This window comes from Silurus aristotelis (assembly GCF_946808225.1).
Source record: "Silurus aristotelis genome assembly, chromosome: 25".
Taxonomy (NCBI): Eukaryota; Metazoa; Chordata; class Actinopteri; order Siluriformes; family Siluridae; genus Silurus; species Silurus aristotelis.
Genome location: NC_139598.1, coordinates 244,422 through 254,349, shown reverse-complemented (window position 1 = coordinate 254,349; position 9,928 = coordinate 244,422). Strand labels below are relative to the sequence as shown.

The following is a 9,928-nucleotide window of genomic DNA, read 5'->3' as shown; positions in this document are numbered from 1 at the left end:
ATAAGAAACACAGTGTCTGAAATCGCTCTGATGAGAACATCAGGCCACAAGGTCGAGATCATTTCCATCAAACAGCTCAAGAATAACCGCAAACAACGACTATAAAACTCCAAACACCAGGATTATTGATGTAATTGATGATGACAACGACAGCAGTGATGACGATTCCACTTGACTACATTGTGTCTGATCCTCAGTTTGGGTTCTCACTGTGGGTTGTGCTAAACACACACAGGTTCACAGTGTGAGTTATACCATTTCTCTACGGTCAGGTTCTCTCAGGCTACATAAACAACAGAAACACATCTGGAGACATCATCAAGCAACATCACATGTTCCTAATTAAATCTAGCATCATAAAGGTGGAGCTCAACTCACATCCACCCACAGAACCGAAGGTGAGATATTCATACCTGATCCCCACCAACACACCGGAACCAACTCCTGTTCAGTCTCACAGAGTGGACCACGGAGCTTTACCTCCACACTCTACTAACCCTGACCACGTCCCAGGATCATTTACTCTCACATGAAGCAGCTGTTCACCACCAAAACCACACACCAACCCTAGAAAACAACTTTCAGAATTTCTCTTTACATCTACATCACTGTGCATCAGTGGAGGACCATAAAGAAGTCAATGCAATTCGTTACTTTACTTAAACTAAAAATAATAATAGGAACATTATAGCCATATAAAGCATTTTTATAAAACTGCTGTCCTGTGAATGTGTAGATAATAATCATATTAATAATAATCATAATCATAATAATAATCATAATCATAATAATAATCATAATCATAATAATAATCATAATCATAATAATCATAATAATCATAATAATAATCATAATAACAATCATAATATTCATAATAATCATAATAATCATAATAATAATCATAATCATAATCATAATCATAATAATAATAATCATAATAATAATAATAATAATAATCATAATAATCATAATAATCATAATAATAATAATAATAATCATAATCATAATTATAATCATAATAATCATAATAATAATAATCATAATAATAATCATAATCATAATCATAATAATAATAATAATAATCATAATCATAATAATAATAATAATAATAATCATAATAATAATCATAATAATAATAATAATAATAATAATAATCATAATCATAATCATAATAATAATAGTAATAATAATAATAATAATAATAATCATAATCATAATAATAATAATAATAATAATAATAACAATAATAATAATCTTCCCGTGGGCTCACCACCGTAAGGGACCGTAAGGGACCGTAAGGGACCGGTGCTGAGAGGATTGGGCAGCAGTCGAAGGCGGGGGCCTTGACAGCCCGATCCCTGGACACGGAGAAGTGTCTGGGGAATCTGCTTAGACTGCTGCCCCCGCGACCCGAATTACGGATAAGCGGGAGAAGATAAAATGAAATTAAATAATAATAATAATAATAATAATAATAATAATAATCATCATCATAATAATAATAATAATCATAATAATAATCTGTAAGCATGTGGACAGCGGGCAGTTGTTATCTGGAACAGATACACAGTGGAGTAAAATCCTAGACTTGTGTGAAGATGATATTTTACTGAAGATCGCATTACAACATAGTCTTTATGTGTATGCTAACGGCGTTGTTTCTTAGCGACTGACACGTGGAAAGATCCGGATTAGAAACAGATGTTGTTCTCCTTCATGAGTTTTTACACACATTAATGAAGAATCTTGTTAGTTTTACAGACAAACAAAGAAATTTATCAAAGTTTTACATAACTACTGAAAAAAACAGGTCATGGTAGAGGCTCCAGATCTTTGGGCCCCATTATACAATCACATCCGGCACACATGTTCTCGGCCACCAAACGCCAGGCAGCAACATCTGGACTCATCCCAGAGCAATGTTTTAATGGAAAGGCTTAACTGACCCCCTTAAACTGGGGTGCAGTCCACCACGTCCTCCATTTCCACCACACAGCAGCTGTATTCCTCCAAGTCCAGCTCCCAGCTTCACTCTGTGTGTGTGTGTGTGTGTGTGTGTGTGTGTGTGTGTGTGTGTGTGTGTGTGTGTGTGTGTGTGTGCAGGACAATGCAGGAACAGAGGCACAGATTCCCAGGATGGAGCTTCAGAATTGCGTAACTCCTCTGAAGAAATTCAACGCTGGTTTAAACGACTTGAAATCTAAACCAAGTCAAGCTGTTCCCTGTGACTGACTCATTCGCTCCAATCATGCTGGATCAGGATCAGGTTTAGGATCAGGATCAGGATCACCCCAGGAAATATCACTCCCATTTCTCCCCTAATTTCAAAATTCCACCCATGAGCAAAGTTTCCTGGATGTGTGACTATAAGCAATACATTGTTGTAGTCCTGCCACAAAGCACCTGTGTGTGTGTGTGTGTGTGTGTGTGTGTGTGTGTTAGGGGGTAGGGGGTTGTTCTGGGTACTGTTAATAAGTATCAGGTTGTGGGGTATTGTAAGGGAGTATAGGGTTGTTTGGGGTGGTGTGTTATTGGTAGGGGTGGGGGGGTATTGTAAAGGGGTATAGGGTTGTTTGGGGTGGGGGGTTATTGGTAGGGGGTGGGGGGGTATTGTAAGGGGGTATAGGGTTGTTTGGGGTGGGGTGTTATTGGTAGGGGGTGGGGAGTATTGTAAGGGGGTATAGGGTTGTTTGGGGTGGAGTGTTATTGGTAGGGGTGGGGGGGTATTGTAAAGGGGTATAGGGTTGTTTGGGGTGGGGTGTTATTGGTAGGGGGTGGGGGGGGTATTGTAAGGGGGTAGAGGGTTGTTTTGGGTGGGGTGTTATTGGTAGGGGTGGGGGGTATTGTAAGGGGGTATAGGGTTGTTTGGGTTGGGGTGTTATTGGTAGGGGGTGGGGGGGTATTGTAAGGGGGTATAGGGTTGTTTTGGGTGGGGTGTTATTGGTAGGGGGTATTGTAAGGGGGTATAGGGTTGTTTTGGGTGGGGTGTTATTGGTAGGGGTGGGGTGGTATTGTAAGGGGGTATAGGGTTGTTTGGGGTGGGGTGTTATTGGTAGGGGGTGGGGGGTATTGTAAGGGGGTATAGGGTTGTTTTGGGTGGGGTGTTATTGGTAGGGGTGGGGGGGTATTGTAAGGGGGTATAGGGTTGTTTGGGGTGGGGTGTTATTGGTAGGGGGTGGGGGGTATTGTAAGGGGGTATAGGGTTGTTTTGGGTGGGGTGTTATTGGTAGGGGTGGGGGGGTATTGTAAGGGGGTATAGGGTTGTTTGGGGTGGGGTGTTATTGGTAGGGGGTGGGGGGTATTGTAAAGTGGTATAGGGTTGTTTGGGGTGGGGTGTTATTGGTAGGGGGTGGGGGGGTATTGTAAAGTGGTATAGGGTTGTTTGGGGTGGGGTGTTATTGGTAGGGGGTGGGGAGGTATTGTAAGGGGTATAGGGTTGTTTGGGGTGGGGGTTATTGGTAGGGGGTGGGGAGGTATTGTAAGGGGTATAGGGTTGTTTGGGGTGGGGTGTTATTGGTAGGGGGTGGGGGGGCTGTTGTAAAGGGGTATAGGGTTGTTTGGGGTGGGGGGGTATTGTAAAGGGGTATAGGGTTGTTTGGGGTGGGGGGTTATTGGTAGGGGGTGGGGAGGTATTGTAAGGGGTATAGGGTTGTTTGGGGTGGTGTGTTATTGGTAGGGGGTGGGGAGGTATTGTAAGGGGTATAGGGTTGTTTGGGGTGGTGTGTTATTGGTAGGGGGTGGGGAGGTATTGTAAGGGGTAAAGGGTTGTTTTTCGGTGGTGTGTTATTGGTAGGGGGTGGGGAGGTATTGTAAGGGGTATAGGGTTGTTTGGGGTGGTGATGTTAGGGGTTGTTTGAATGTGTTAAGGGGTAGGGGGTTGTTTGTGGGTGGTTGGAGTATTGTTATGGGGTCGTTTAGAGGCGAGTTTAGTTGTAGACACTACTGAAGTGGACATGCAGACTGTCTGAGGTCCTGTGAGGAACATGTTGTAGAAGAAGTGAGAATGTTCATAAGGACATTTCTGTTTTTTTACCCCCAAATGCCTCCTGCTGTAAAACCCTGGATACACACACTTCAGTTGCCAGTTTGATGGGCGTGTTCATGCCGTTTACCCAGTGTGTTCTGATCCGAACAGGAGAACCTCATTTTAATGTCTTTCTCAGCTTTAATTTATTTAGCTAATTTTAATGAATGTTCGGAGGAAAACACCAAAGAAAGGTGAGAAGTTCCTACTGTGAGATGAGAGAAAGGGGGCGGGGCTTCCGTTCATACCAGTCGATCTGAAAACTGTTCCGAAGAATTTTAGACTTTAAAATATATTAATCTGAGTAGCGAGGTTCCTCTGAGACACCTTCAAGAGCTGCATGAATGTTAGAGAAAAATACATGTACAGCTAAGGGTTGTTAGTGACAGGAAAAGGAAGTCTGACATTGCAATATAGAAATGAGAAACAATTCTGCGAGATGATTTCAGAGATGCACTGAGCTCCATTTAGGTTCTGAATTTTAACTTTATTCTAAATTCATGGCTGCAGGAGTGCAGGGAAAAGAGGAATGTGGGAAGACAGCAGATTTAGAGCTTTGGTGTGTTAAGTCAATACAGCAGAATATTCCAGTCTTTTCCTGGAGTCTTTAGACCTGCGCATGAACGTGTCGAAAGTTCTCACAGAGCTTTAAATATCTTAAAGATGGGCAGTAGATGCTCATGAGTAAATGTTAACTCCAGCTGGGACACTGTGGTGCAGCATCACCTCAGAGCCACACACTATTCTATAAATATGCAAACAAACACATTTACATTATTAACTACAAACACAAAGGCAACATCTGTGAGACAGGAAAAGGAATTCTCCACAGTGAGGGTCAAAAAAACCTCGGCCAGGCGAAACACAGCTACACAGGGAAAAGCACACAGAAGCCCCTTCCAAACTCTCCCTCCTTAAGAAGGTCAACAGGTCAAATTCCTCATCCTCATTCGGGCCTCAGCTCCATTTTACACACCACTAAACTGAAGAGAAGGTCCTCCTGAGGACAGGATGATGAGGAGGAGGAGGAGGAGCTATAGCACCTTGTCAGTAAGGATCCTAGTGAAGTGTGTCTGTAATAACAGGAGATTATACACCAAGTTCCACACCTGGAGTCAGCAGCTGGAGACTCAAACACATGAAATAAATGAATGGAAAGAAGTGATGAACATTTCACCCCACTGACTGTTTCAGGTTAAAAGGTTCAGAGATGAAGCGTGGGATGATTTTTCATCATAAGTTCATTTCTGAGGAAGTGATCAATGAACATCGGAAGTCTGAAACATCACTGATTAAAGTAGAAGCATGGGTTTAGACTCAAAAACACAAAGAGCAGATTAATAAATATGTCTTGTATATGTGACAATCAGATTAGATCTAAAAGTACTTTAATAAATCGTAGTAATTTTCATTAAGTTTTATTGTGATGAATGACTCAGACGCAGTCGTGGTGTAGAAACAGATCATTAATAGTCTGGTGTGTAGACAGAAAGTGGCTCATTATGAGGTGAGAATCGAGTCGTCTCCTTCAGCTGACTGTCCTAATCTCATCTGAATCTCCTTTTTAACCACCTGAAGAGATCTGAAATGACTCTGCTGATCAACATCTCCACAACAATGACACCATCAAATCCCACACTCAGTGGAAAGAATGACACTCATTGAGATAAAGAGCTCATTTCAGAGGGGCTGTGATCCAGAACCCTCAGTGCTTTTCAAAAAGCTCTCCAAGTGCACCAGCAGGTTTCCATAGAATTACACACACAGAGCCTCAACTCAGCTCAGGGACATGCTGAAAATCTTCTGCAGAGGTTCCTGAAGAAGACAAACGGAGAGCAACACCTGACCTTCCCTCGCCACCAGCAATCTTCTCTCCCGTTTCTCTGAGCGGAGTCTGTGGATAACCTCAGCAACCTTTAAAAAGGCTGAGGAGGCCCTTGCCTCAGGGAGAAGACACAGGGAGAGATGGAGAAGAGCTGAATTACTGTAAACCAGGTGTGAATTAGAGGATCAGAAAAAAGAGGGAAAAACTACAAGTAAGCAAAGTTAAAGACAAAGAATCCTGGAGTAAGTGCCATGAGCTCCATGAGGCAATCACGCTCTCCTGTTATCTGGACGTCGCTGCCAAGCTAAACGTTGTGTAGAAAAACGTGGCAAAGCAAATCTACGTTATAAATAGCTGGCTGAGGTACGCCCCAATGAGACATTCCTAATACCAGATCAAGCCAAGAATGGCTCTGCACAGGAACGCCACAGGTCTCGCGTTCAGCCAGATGATGATCTTCAACAGTAGAAAGGAGTACACGTGCAAATACACACCGCGTGCTCAAGAGCCGGCACAGACCTCCAAACTATTCACTGTTCAGCTACAGCGTGAACCTACAGCATGAACCTACAGCGTGAACCTACTACAAGAACCTATAGCGTGGTCCTACACAGATCTACTGTATTGGAGGTCTGAAAATGGAAGGTTTCCCCATCAGGAGTGAAGATCTAAGAGCTGTATTAGGGATTTGAGCTGCAGATTATGGACAGAAATGTGATGTTGATGTTCCAGCACCGAACACGGACACGTTTTTATAAAAAACACAAGTGTGAACATGAGTAAGATCTTCTCATAAAATCTTTCCTATGAACAAAATCCGTATTCCATAATCAGTTCTCTAGACTGATTTGTTTGAACATTCCTGAATCTCCATGTTCAGGTTTCTGTGTAATGGAAAATGTGATGTTCATTAGAAAATAAAGAGATGTGTGAAGTCTAAAGTGCAGCTGTGGAATCCAGCTGTTTCACCTCCAGACTTTTCCAGACAAGCATGTAGGAGATGCTGCATTATTGAACCCAATGTATTAAGTTCCTGTAGTTTGGAATATCTGAGATGGAGTTTACACAGATCTCCCACACACACACACACACACACACACACACACACACACCTGGAACTGTATGATGATAAGTGTTAACACACAATGCATTGTGCAGCTGCAGGATCCTGAGCCACCATCACACTCCACATTGCACACTCCAGATCTTCTCTTCCACTCGCTCTGGAATGCCGTGTGACGTCATCTATTTGGGCTCAGATTTCCTCTGGAACTTTTAAAAACGGTTCAGAAAAAAACGGATTCGATCTTAAATATCTAAAGTTTAATCTGAATAAAAATGTGACAGATCCTCCTGTCCTGTCACCTGCACACAAACACACACACACACACACACATACACACACACATACACACACACATACGTTTTAGAGAGAGAGAGAGATAGAGAGAGAGAGAGAGAGAGAGAGAGAGAGAGAGAGAGAGAGAGAGAGAGAGAGAGAGAGAGAGAGAGAGAGAGACCAGCAGTCCACGACAGTAAAGTCTGATAAATCCATTAGACAGTCTGATGTGAGGAGAATGAATCTGTTGTGAAATGGAATCTGCTCAGTGCACTTCTGCTCTCACACTCAGACTGTAAGCTCGAGTTCTGCAGTTCCGTTGCTGGATCGTGGTTCCGGATTGTTGGCATGATGCCACCTATGGTTTGCTTTGACGTGTCACTTACAAAAAAATCGCAACATTTCTGTAAGTAAAACTCTGCACTTTTCCTCGAGAGAGACATCACACCACGTTTACTAGCTCACATTCAACCGGGCCAGAACTTTCCGAAAGTCCAAAAAGTCTGAATGAATAACTTTCACAAAGTCCTCGACTGTGTAGCACTCAGACCTTCAGATCTACCGGAAATAAAACCTGCTTTCTTACAGAAACCGGAGAAACACACACACACTCACACACACACCACCACATCACACACTTAACACATACACTTAACACACACACACACACAGACACACACACACACTTAATACACACCACATCACACACTTAAAACACACACACACACACACACACACACACACCACCACATCACACACTTAACACATGTACTTAACACACACACACACACACACACACACACACACACACACTTAACACACACCACATCACACACTTAAAACACACACACACACACACACACACACACACACACACCACCACCACCACATCACACACTTAACACACACACACTTAACACACACACGCTTAACACACACCACATCTCCACACAAATAACACACACATACCCAATCACACACTTAAACCACACACACACACCACCACATTACAAACTTAACAAACGCACACACCACATCACAAACTTAACACACACACCACATCACAAACTTAACACACACATACCACATCTCCACACACTTAACACTCAAGAGATAAATCTGAAGCTCAGCCACTGGACTGAAAGGTTTGAAGTTTCGATTTCCATGAACTCCAAAACTTCCGTTTCTTCTCCTCTTTTCTTCTCCTCTCCTCTCCTCCTGTTCTTTCTCAACTTTTTTCATTACATGTTGCTCCTCGCTTCCTCCACAGCCTCTCTGAGTGAATACCAGGAAAACAATGCACTTACTTGAACTTCAGTGAACCTCTGTGCTCCTCGCGCGCTTTAGTCCTGAGCGAATGAAAGTGAAATAATATTCATCCCCGCGCGACTCCGTCCACTGCGGACCCACTGCGGGATTCCGCCATGTCAATGTGGCAGTGCGCGTGGGGGGGCAGAGGAGCCCACGGTACCGTAACAGCCCGAGTAGATCCTCCACACACACACACACACACACACACACACACACACACACACACACACACACACACACACACACACACTACCTTACCGTAACTCTGGTAGAAGCTGCAAAGCTGATGTGAGAATGGAATAATGTTGGATTGGAGGAGAAGAGCTTACAGAACACTCAGATCATCATAAAAAGGGGAAAAAACACCACTGATCCAGTGACTCGATTAAAAATAGTCTCCAAATGTCTGAGTTTCAAACTGAGGTCCTGGAGAGGCAAATCCATGATCTAATCAAGCCCAAATATCATAGAATATTAATGTAAAAGAGTTAGTCGCTCATCTGCTGAAGAACTCTTTTGAGGAACCTGGAAGAAATGGATATGGGAAGTAAATGACAGTTGCCTGAGCTCAGGAACGAATTAATAGAACTGTAAGAAAGACAACACTGTATCATCACACTCGACTGCTGCATCTTCTTCTTCTTCCTCTTATTATTATTATTATTATTATTATTATTATTATTATTAATATTGTTATTGTAATTGTTATAATTATTGTAATTAGTGGAGAGAAATCTGATATTAATGTTATTATGAATGTGAATAGGATAAAAATGGAAGTGTTAAAATGCTTTTATTATTATTACAGTTTTATTACAGAGCTTTTGGGTTGCAAACTCACAACCTGCTGTTCCTGCACACACAACCTGAATCACCGAGCTCTTACACAAATACCCCCATCAGTAACCCCACATTAACTAATACCCCCATCAGTAACCCCACATTAACTAATACCCTCATCAGTAACCCCACATTAACTAATACCCTCATCAGTAACCCCACATTAACTAATACCCCCATCAGTAACCCCACATTAACTAATACCCCCATCAGTAACCCCACATTAACTAATACCCTCATCAGTAACCCCACATTAACTAATACCCCCATCAGTAACCCCACATTAACTAATACCCTCATCAGTAACCCCACATTAACTAATACCCCCATCAGTAACCCCACATAAACTAATACCCTCATCAGTAACCCCACATTAACTAATACCCCCATCAGTAACCCCACATTAACTAATACCCCCATCAGTAACCCCACATTAACTAATACCCCCATCAGTAACCCCACATTAACTAATACCCCCATCAGTAACCCCACATTAACTAATACCCTCATCAGTAACCCCACATTAACTAATACCCCCATCAGTAACCCCACATAAACTAATACCCCCATCAGTAACCCCACATAAACT

The 9,928-nt window shown here is 42.4% G+C and overlaps 1 protein-coding gene across 3 annotated transcripts in view; it reads right to left on the bottom strand.

Annotated features, from left to right (window-relative positions):
* Positions 1 to 8,686, bottom strand: part of fndc3bb (fibronectin type III domain containing 3Bb) — a 73,655-nt gene extending 64,969 nt beyond the window's left edge. Inside the window, exons 1-2 of one of the 3 annotated variants that reach the window (XM_083529169.1) lie at positions 8,288 to 8,480; positions 6,962 to 7,121 (exon numbers count right to left, since the gene is read on the bottom strand). The gene's annotated coding sequence lies outside the window, so the exon portion shown is untranslated. The other 2 variants (XM_083529168.1, XM_083529167.1) reach the window with 2 other exon arrangements.
* Positions 8,687 to 9,928: the final 1,242 nt, after the last annotated feature.